The sequence below is a fragment of the Equus quagga genome, chromosome 3 (genome assembly GCF_021613505.1).
Source record: "Equus quagga isolate Etosha38 chromosome 3, UCLA_HA_Equagga_1.0, whole genome shotgun sequence".
Taxonomy (NCBI): domain Eukaryota; kingdom Metazoa; phylum Chordata; class Mammalia; order Perissodactyla; family Equidae; genus Equus; species Equus quagga.
Window position 1 is genome coordinate 65,094,894 of NC_060269.1, and position 10,386 is coordinate 65,105,279.

A 10,386-nucleotide genomic window follows, 5' to 3' on the forward strand; every position below is an offset into this window, starting at 1 on the left:
TGCCTGCTAAAGGGAACAGTTGGAACTCAAACTCAGACACAGCTAACACCAAAGTCTGTGCTAACCCCGTGCTGAATTGCATGCTGGAGTGGGTCTCTCCTTGATGGGTCCAGGGATACCAAAGTCAGATGGACATGCAAAACAGAGACATGGCCACAGACTCGACTCAAGTAAGTCAAAGAGGGAAACTGGGACAGGCCGTCACAACTGAAGGGGAAACTCAGACACTGAGAGCCCATGGAGCCAGGGCTCAGAGAGATGGCGGGAGACTGGGGAGTGAGGGGGCAGCACACAGCACGAGACAAGAGCAATCATGGGGAGGTTCTGGGAAATTACCTAGGCCGGCCATTGTCCTGAGCCATTCTACGTGCTGCCCTCTCCTCACTGGGATAGAATTGAGACTTTCTTGGTTTGGCAAGGTGGTCAATTTATGTGTGAATTTGACTGAATCTGGGGGTGCCCAGTTATTTGTTAAACGTTATTTTGGGGTATGTCTGTGGGGATGTTTCCAGAAAAGATTAGCATTTGAACCTGTAGACTGAGCAAAGCAGATGGTCCTCCCCAGTGTGGGTGGGCCTCATCCAATCCATTGAGGGCCTGTTGGAACAAAAAATCAGAGGAAGGGAGAATTCACTCCCTCTGCCCGACTGCTTGAGCTTGACATCGCTCTCCTCCTGTGCTCTGACTGAGACCTACCCCAATGGTTCCCTTGGCTCTTTTGCCTTCGAAATCAGATGGAGTCACACCACCGATTCTCCTGGGTCTCCAGCTTGCAGAAAGGAGATCATGGGACTTCTCAGCCTCCATAATGACATGAGCCAATTCTTCATAATAAATCTCTCTGTCTCTCACTTCCTCTCTCTCTATATATATGTGTATAGAGAGAGAATATATTTGTATACATATTCTATTGGTTCTGCTTTTCTGGAAAACTGTGACTAATACAGGCTACATAATTTGGCTCATTCTCAAAGTTGGGGGTAAGCCTTGATCATGAGGCTGGGCAGATCCTATTGACTTAATGGGCCTGGGTGTAAGAGATCATGGCGCTGTTAATGCTTCTAATTTTAAAAAGATTTTACTACTTCTGCGGACAAACAAGCCTTTATCATTTTAAAATTAATATGTAAGTGTGGGGAAATGGACGTGGCTAATATTGGTGGAAGTGTAAATTAGTATAACTACTTTGAAGAATGATATAGCAAATCTGTATCAGAATTTAAAATGTGCTTGCCCCCAGACCCAGCAATTCCACTTCTACACGTTTATTCTACAAGGTCATACTACTGCACGAAGCTGTGTTTACAAAGATGCTTATTGCAGCACCTTTCTACTTAACTGTTTGCTGTTAAAAACGTACATTACTATTTGTAATATGAACAACCTTCTAATCCATTAATAGAGGAATAATGATGATACTCTATCCTATTAAAAGACATGTAACTACTTTTAGAAATAAGATACCCCTATATCATGAAAGGATAGACAATACATATTAAGTGGAAAAAACAATTTCAGAAGAATATGTATAATATAGTCCCATTCGTGTAAAAAAAAGATATAATTTTTGTTTTAAAAATACTTAAAAACTGTTCTATTACCACCGGGATCCCTCATTTTGTCCTTTCAGAACTGCATTCACCTCTCTCATTACCAACCCCCAATCCCTAACTCCTGACAACCAGTAATCCGTTCTCCATCTCTATAATTTTTTCACTTCAAGAACATTGTATAAATGTAACCATACAATATGTAACGTTTTGAGACTGGCTTTTGTGCACTCAGCATAATTCCCTTGAGGGTCATCCAAGTTGTTGCACGTATCAGTAGGTCCCTCCTTTTTTTTTTTGCGTATCAGTAGTTCCCTCCTTTTTTTTTGCTCGTAGTGTTCCATTGTTTGGATGAACCAGTTTGTTTAACCATCTGGAAGGGCATCTGGATTGTTTCCAGTTTGGTGCTGTTATGAATAAAGCTACTGTGAACGTCCATGTGGTTATAGAATGGCAACAACGGGATCTTTATGGTGATGGAATTCCACAGCATCTTGACTGTAGTGACGGACCCAGGAAACTCTACATGTGACACACAGAGAGAGGCACAGATTGAAATACACATGCACAGAAATGAGAACAAGCAAACCTGGGAAAATCGGAACAAGCTTAGCGTACTTTATCAAGGTCGACGTCCTGGTTGTGCTATTATACTAGAAGTTCTGCAAAGTGTTACCACAAAGGGAAACTAGGTAAAGAGTACATGGGATGTCTTCTACATGTGAATCTGCAATTATCTCAAAATGAACAACTTTAATTTTTTTTAAAAAGTTACTCTTTTAAGAACCGCAGGGAAAATGTACAATTTGATTCCTGCTGTTTCTAATTTACTTGCTAAATGTCACTGATTGTCTACTATGTGTTAAATACTTACATTCAACTTTGCTTTATAACAGATTGATCTTTCTGTGCTATTATATCATTTTAAAGGATCAAACCAATTAAACAAAAAATTATGTCACTAAAAATACCTTAAAATTACAAAAAACTAAAAGTTATTAATAATTCTACAGCTTTAAAAAATTATGCAAGGCAGAAGTTGTCTTTTCCCCCACGTTCCCTCCTCCTAGCCAATCCCAACCCCAAAAAGTCTCCATTCACTACATCTCTTTCCTGACTCCAAAGCATATGCAGATACACACACGTACATATACGTATATTTTTAAAGTGAAAAAGGAATCTTGCTATTCAAAATGTTCTCCATCTTGTTTTTTCATTTAATAATATACCTGGAATGAACATCCATCTGGACTGAATCAGGACATCTGCATCTACTTCGGCCACTTTTGACGGCACACACCATAACTTATTCAACAGCTCCCGTCTAAGTGGGCATCTGGGCTGCTTCTGCTCTTCTGCTATTACATAGGTCTGCCACAAGCATTCCTACACATGTGTCTGTACATAATAGTGATGTTATTTCTAAAAAATAGATTCCTTGAAGTGATATTGCTGAGTGCAAATATAGATATGTCTTTAACTGTTTACTGTTTAAAATGTGTTTATCAGGGATATTATGGGTGTTTCCTTTTTACTTTACACGCTCCTTGTATTGCTTAAATTTTTGTGATGAGCATATAACTTTTACAATAAATTAAAACGTGTAACCTCTTTAAAAGAAGATATGGTACACAAGCCTTTGACCACTTTGAGTCGTTCCCTAGAAGTCTTCCTTTCCAAAAATTCTGTCTACTATTCAGCATTTCTCAGTCAAGGCGTCTTGGAAATGAGTGGAGCAGAATTTGTCTAGTTGGTTGGTTGCTTGGTTGATTTGTTAGGTGTGAGCTCTCAAAACGACTAGAAGGGGCTTCTCCTGGCATATAGTGGGAGGTAGCCAAGTATGCTAATATCTTGTAATCTGTGGGAGATTTCTGCACAAAGTGCCGAAAGCGCCTGTGCTGAGAAACTCTAAATGCTGTTTCAGAACATCGGATCCATTTCTTCTTGCTCTGGCTTTTGGTCTCAGTCCTTTGCCATTATCAACCACGGACATACGGGGCTGCAACATCACTTGCTTATGGTACACAGTACAGCTCTCAGAGAAGAAGAAAAACACTAAAGATCCCGGCTGCTGCACTGAATCTGTGTCTGCCCAGGCCTTTCCCTGACAGCGCGGATGGCTGAGCAGCCCAGAAGATGGCTGCCTCCCTATGGCCTCTGGCTCTTGTTAAAGCGATCCAACAGAGGCAACCATTTCAATTATTGATTCATTGTCCAGCACTTGCTCATTAAGATGATAGAAAAGTAAATGAATTAAAAACCATCCAGCGTGAACTTCAGTCCAATGTGAGACTCACACATAGAAAAGAAAAAAATTTTTTCCTAATGAAGCAAGAATAATACAATAATAGCCCTTTGACCTCAAATATAGAGTCTCAGGACAGGAAGTCAGGACCTTTATGGAGCAAATAAGCTCCCAATCCTGAAACCTCTTAGTGAAAACCACAATTTGTTTTCAGTAAAACAGTGTGCACAACTTATTCCATTATCGATAGACTAGCATCCCTGTTGCCAGAAGGATGACTTCCATAGTCTCAGGTCTCCAGTCTGGCTATTTTTAGGTGAACTCAAAATTGTAATATCACTGGCTCCCCTGATGCATTCCACAAAACCAAAAGAGGCAGGTAAATTCAGTTATGAAGCCTAATTTTCTTATTCCTGGCCTCCTAGCATTACCCGGCGAGGCTTATACTTCCATTAGAGAATCCTCGACACTAAACCTCACCCCAAAGCACATTCGCATGTGACTCTCTGGACGCGGATGGGCTCCAGGGCTTCCTCAAAATTACCCTTCACTCGTGTCTGAATTTCACTGCTCTTCTTGGTGCTGCCTGAGGACAGATTTGATAGCAAGAGAGGAATGTCCACTGAGGAGTCGGAAGGAAGGTGACGTGGTCCTGGAGAGGAGGCAATCTTGCCTTCACAACCAGCTCATAAAAGGGAAATGGAGGCTGTCATTGCCCCAGAAGAACTCTTCTCTAATCCCCCAACACAGAGGAATGCAGTAAAGACCCATAAGTTTTATCCTCAAAGCTATCTCAGATTTCCTCCACTGAGAATTGGCTCCGTGTAGATGGCGCCTCAATCAGACTCTCGCTGTTGTAATCGTACTAGGTCAGTGACCGTCTTACAAAGAAGTGCCACAAAAAGAGACAGGCTCTATTGTTGGCTTCAAATTCTGTTTTTGCCTAAGGACATCTGGCCGCAATCATAATTTACTCATTTGGACTGAATGAATAGTGTCTTATTTCCTCCCCTGTGTGCAAATCCTCAAGTATGGCCATTAGAGGCAGAGAGCTCGCATGTCATCCAATGCTGCTCTGCCAAGAAGGCCTTGTTCCCTATTTTTAAGCTCTTAGAACAATCCCATTTTAGGATATTTTTTATCTGGACTAGCTTTTCGATCATTTGCATCACCTTTTTTCCTTTAAAAAAAGATTTCTCTTTTTTCCATTCGGTCACCTTTCTGGATCTCCTGTTGGAATCTTCGTGGGTCTCTATCCAGTGCTCCTGCTCGCTCAGTTAAGAAGGAAGCAGCCCTCACACTTAACTGAAGGAACATGCTACCAAGACTACATGGGTTCCCAACCTTAGCAGCACCTTAAAATCACCTGGGAAACTTTTAAAAATCTCAATGCTCCAAAGATGACATACATGTGATTCCATTTACATGACGTGCTAACAAGGCAGGGGTGAGGGTGGACTGTAGGGACAGGGAACAGGTCCGTGGTTCCCAGGGGCTGGAGCTGGGAGTGGAGGTGGGGGTCTGACCTCAAAGGACGAACCAGGGAAACTTGGGGGGTGTTAGAAGTGTTCTGTAGCCTGATCTGTAGCCTGATGCAAGAGTCTTTGCACATATTAAAACTCATAGAAATGTACATTTAAAAAAAGAGCATACTACTGTACATATTTCATTTTAAATCCCAATGCCCAGGCCATATCCAGTCTAATTAATTCAGAATTTCTGGGTGGGATTCAGGCATCCATATTTTTACAGCTCCCCAGGGGTTTCCAGGGTGCAGTCAAGGTTAAGAAACACTGGTCTATGTGAGTAATGTTTGTTTGACATGAAAAGTTGCTGCGTTGTCAGCAGCCCATTCCTTACCTCCCAGAGGCGAACTCAGTCAGGACCCACCTGCCACAGGTTTGGGTGGGAGGTAAGCTTTTGTGATTTGATTCCCAAGGATGCTTTTTCCTTATGGATAGTGTAAATTTCTGCCTCTAGGCCCCCTGCCCAGTGTCCAGAAGTAGTCCTATGAGACATAGAAAAGACTGGGGTCATGTGTTTCTGGACTGTTCCAAATTCACTGAGGCCCCGCTCCCCCAACCACAGGAGGTAAAAAACATTAAAAATTGGCATATGTGATCAGAGACTGGCAAGGGTTCTGTGATAGTTAATTTTATGTGACAACTTGACTGGGCCACAGGGTGCCCAAACATTATTCTAGGTGTTGCTGTGAAGGGGTTTTTGGGTGAGATTAATGTGTGAATCAGTGGATTGAGTAAAGTGGATTTCCTTCCCTAATGTACATGGGCCTCATCCAGTCAGTTGAAGGCCTGAGTAGAGCACAAAGGCCAACCCCTCATAAGTAAGAGAGAATTGCTGCTGCCTGCCTTAAAACTGGGACACTGCCTTCTTCCCACCTTCAGACCGGAACTGAAACCTCAGCTCTGCCTGGCTCTCCAGCCTGTCAGCCTGTTGGCCTGTCGGACTGGAACCACACCTCCAGCTCTCCTGGTTCTCAGGTCTTCAGATTTGGTCTGGCATCACACATCTGCCCTCCTGGGTCCCCATCCTGCCGACTCACCCTACAGATCTTGGGACTTGTCCGTCCCCATAATTGCACAAGTCAATTCCTTATAATAAAGAAATAAATGTTTATTGCTGTATGCATGTGTGTGTGTATATGAATATATGTGTATATATACGTATTATAACATCTCTTCTCTACCTTGGTGGCTCCATTGTTTTCTGTCCACCCTGCAGTTTACAGCTTTCAGTGTGGATAGCATTTCGGCCATTGTATTTTTAATTGCTTTTCTATGGTTCTTTAATTTCCCCAACTCCCTTCTTGTCTCACCCTTTTATACTTTCATGGAGACACATTCTCCCGTTATAAATTCCTATCCCTTCGTCACTGAAGCCATGTCTTCCTGCATCCTGTTTGCAAATTATCCCCTGAAATGTTGTATTCTGCCATGGGTCGTTTCCAACTTGACTCTCCATCTGAACATTCAGGAAGATGTTCCCTCTCCTTTCTTTTGCAGGAGGATTTCATAAGCCCCATGATGAAATGTTTTCTGTTGACTTATTCAGTAAAGAGAAGATATCCATCGGACTCCATATTTACTAAAATTTAAGGTGTGTGGACTGTTCTTGGCCCAGAACTGTCTCCACTAGGGTGCTGACTGAATTTTATTCTCAAATATGCAGCTGGAGAGGAGTTGCTATATTCGGCTTCTGGATCAACTTTCATGTCTAGGAAGCTTTTATCCGATGTGATTCTGCTAGGCTAAAATGTAATCAAATTTTATTTCCAGTACCTGGCTCTCTGATACTGTGAATAGACGAAGCAGATATAAAACTACAATCCCCCAAAGGTACTACTCTACTGTTCTTTTAGTCTCTGACTCCCTCATAGGTGCTTAGTTTTGGGGGGCAGAGGGGTGTTCAACGTCTCATGATGGAACGTGCCGTCGCCGTCGCCTCCCTCTTCTTTATGCACTCTGCAAGTGGAGGTGGAACAGCATAGAAAGATGGAATGAGATTGCCTCTCAAAGCAGTGGCCATCAGTATAAGATTTTCATCCTTTCTCTCACTGAGTAGTCACTAAACGTGCATTTTGTCGGTATCTGGCGCTCCTGTAGGTGGTGAAGGTGCAGGAGCAAAGCACAGCTCCCACCTTGAGGAGGTCACATTCCAGTAGGTGCAGGGTCGATGACCCGCCAAAGAAACTGATGGGCGGGTAAGTGCTCTGAAAGCATTAAGCAGGCAAGGGAGGGGGAGGAGTAGAGGGGCTAAGGATTTAGGGAAGCCACCTCATAAATTGATTCTTGTCAGCTCTTCTTCCTCTAAAACAAATATTATACAGAATCCCAATATAGAAAACGCAAAATGCCCAGTTAAAATGGAGCACTCAGCTCGCTCGTGGTCCCCTCAGGCCCTCGGGTGTGTCCACAGACCTTGGGACTTCAAGGGACATGGCTAGAAAACCACTGAAATGAACCCAAGAGACACATTTTCTTCAATACTTTTAGTGGCATTTTTGATTTTTGAAACAGCCAGTAGTCATTCAGAATGGATCTAGTTCCCAAAGTGAATGAAAAATCTAGGGGATATTATTTGGATTCCCACAAAACGTGAGAAAAAATTTAATTTAATAAAACTATTTTTCCTACAAGGCTTATAAACTAACAGTCTCAAATGGTAACAATTGTGAAAAGAAATCTATAAATTGTTCAAACAATGGCCTCATTGTTAGAATAAAGGGATAGACTTGTAAAGTGAGTCCCTTGAGAGAAAGCACTTATTTGAGTGAATGATTTCTGATGTATTTATTAAAAACCAGTCCTGTTGCTTAAGGAAACAACGTCAGGTGGTGGAGAAAACAAATGTTTTGTGTTCAGACAGACCTGACTTTGAAGCCCAGATCTGCCAGATGGTCTTTATGTAACTGTAGGCAAGATACTCAACCTCTGTGGACCTAAGTTTTCTCATCTGTGAAACAGCAGTAAAGAGACTTCTCACATAAGAGGAAATACACACGGCCAACGTACATGGGGAGTTGTTCAACATCATCTTGTTCAGGGAAACGTAAATCAAGATTACAGTGAGATTCTATTTTACGCCAATTTAGTGAGAAAAAAATGTAAAAGTATGGCAATACCAAGTGTTGGAAAGCATGTGGAACCTCTGAATTTCTTATGGATTACTCATAGATATGAAAATTGGTGCAACTATGTTGAAAAACAGTTTGGTGTGATTTTCTACAATTGAACATGTATATACTCTGTGACTCAGCAGTTCCACTCCTAGAAAAAAAACTCAAGAGAAAGACTGACCCACGGACAACAGAAGACACACACAAGAATGTTCGTAGCAATACCATTCACAAAAGTAAAATCCTGTAGACAATTCAAATGCCCACTGACCGGAGAGGACACAAACTGCGATGTCTTCACACAACAGAATAGGATACAGCAGATAAAATGAATGAAATACAGCCACCCACAGCGATATGGATGAATCTTAGCAAAACAATATTGGATATGAAAGGTAAGTTTCAAAAGATACAAGCTGCTTTGTACATATTTTACAAAGTTAAAATGAGTATAGAGATACTTATATCAATAAAATGGTATTAAAAAAACACAAGGTAACAATGAACACAGATCCAGGATGGTGGTTACCTTGGTTGGAAGAAATTGGCGAGATGGAAGTAGAACCCATGTGACTAGATGTAGTTGTCAAGATCCTAGCTTTTGTTTTGGGTAGTGGATTTGGGATGTTTATCACATTAATAAAACACATCCAACTATACAAATAAAAGTAGACCATTCATGATACAATAACAAGCATGTGTCATAAACCTAGGAATAAGATTAACCCAATCTGTGCACCCGGGATCCAATGAAAAACTTATAAAACAAAATAAAATAGAATGAGGCTGACCAAGACTTGCCTAGCATTGGTCTATCTATGTCTCACTAGAAATTTCCTTAAAATGCAGTGTTCTGTCACTAATCTTTAAATTTGCTTACAAAGCCAAAAAAAAAGAAAGAAAATAGAATGGGGCTAATAAGACTGACTTCACGTTGTTATTGTGAAGACTTGAATGACAATGAAAAAATATTTAAAGCAGCTGACACTTAGAAATAAATTTTAGAAATCAATTCCCTTAGTACTTACTCTTTATCTACTTCTTAACAGTCACAATAGACAGTGCTGTTTCCTCACATTGCCTCACGAAGGCCTGGAGCAGTATGAAGCGAGGGTACGTTCAGAATTAGAAGACCTGCTTCTAACTGCTAGCTAGTGGACAAGTCATTCGAGCTCAGTGAAGAGAGCTTACTCATTCAAAAAGAAAAGGACAATTAATATGCTTGAAACCTCTGAATGTGGTGCTCATGTCCTTTTATGTCCTATAATTTTCTCATTTCATGAAATATTACCTTTATTTCCATATTTTCCTCTCCATCTTTCCCAAGTATACCTAAAATGCTGAGGAGGTTGATTAGCCAGTCTTCTTTCTGGCATTTACTCTATGGAAGTTAGAATGGTTTAATCCATTGTAAATAACACAACGAATGCTAAGGAAATAAAAAGAAACTGAAAAATCCCCATACGCAAACATTCTTATCTGCAACCATGCTTCATTCAAGTCATTGTAGCCAAAGAGTTTTGAGACTCAAAGTATATGAAACCACTGCAACTCAAATGGCTTATCAGATTAATTAGTGCGGGTCACGGCCCAAAGAGATGAAGATACGAGATGAACTAAAGGGGAGTAAATGGATGAGGCAGAACCAAGGGAGATGTAGAAAATGGAAACTTTCCGGGTGGGCACTTGTGGGGCACGTGAGAAGCCTGGCTTTCCTGCAGGTGAGGACTGTGAAATATGGCAGGAGCGAGCCCTGGAGCAGAGCAAAGGAAGGGGAGCAGAGGGTCTGCAGCCAAATGCGCAAGCAAACGTGTCATCCCATAAACTGGGCGTGGGGGCCCAGGTACAGCGTGTGGACTATGGCTACACTCTGTCTCCCATACATACACACACACATACACTCTTACACATAATGCAACTCTCTCAGACAAACCTCAAGCAGAATTAAATCTGTC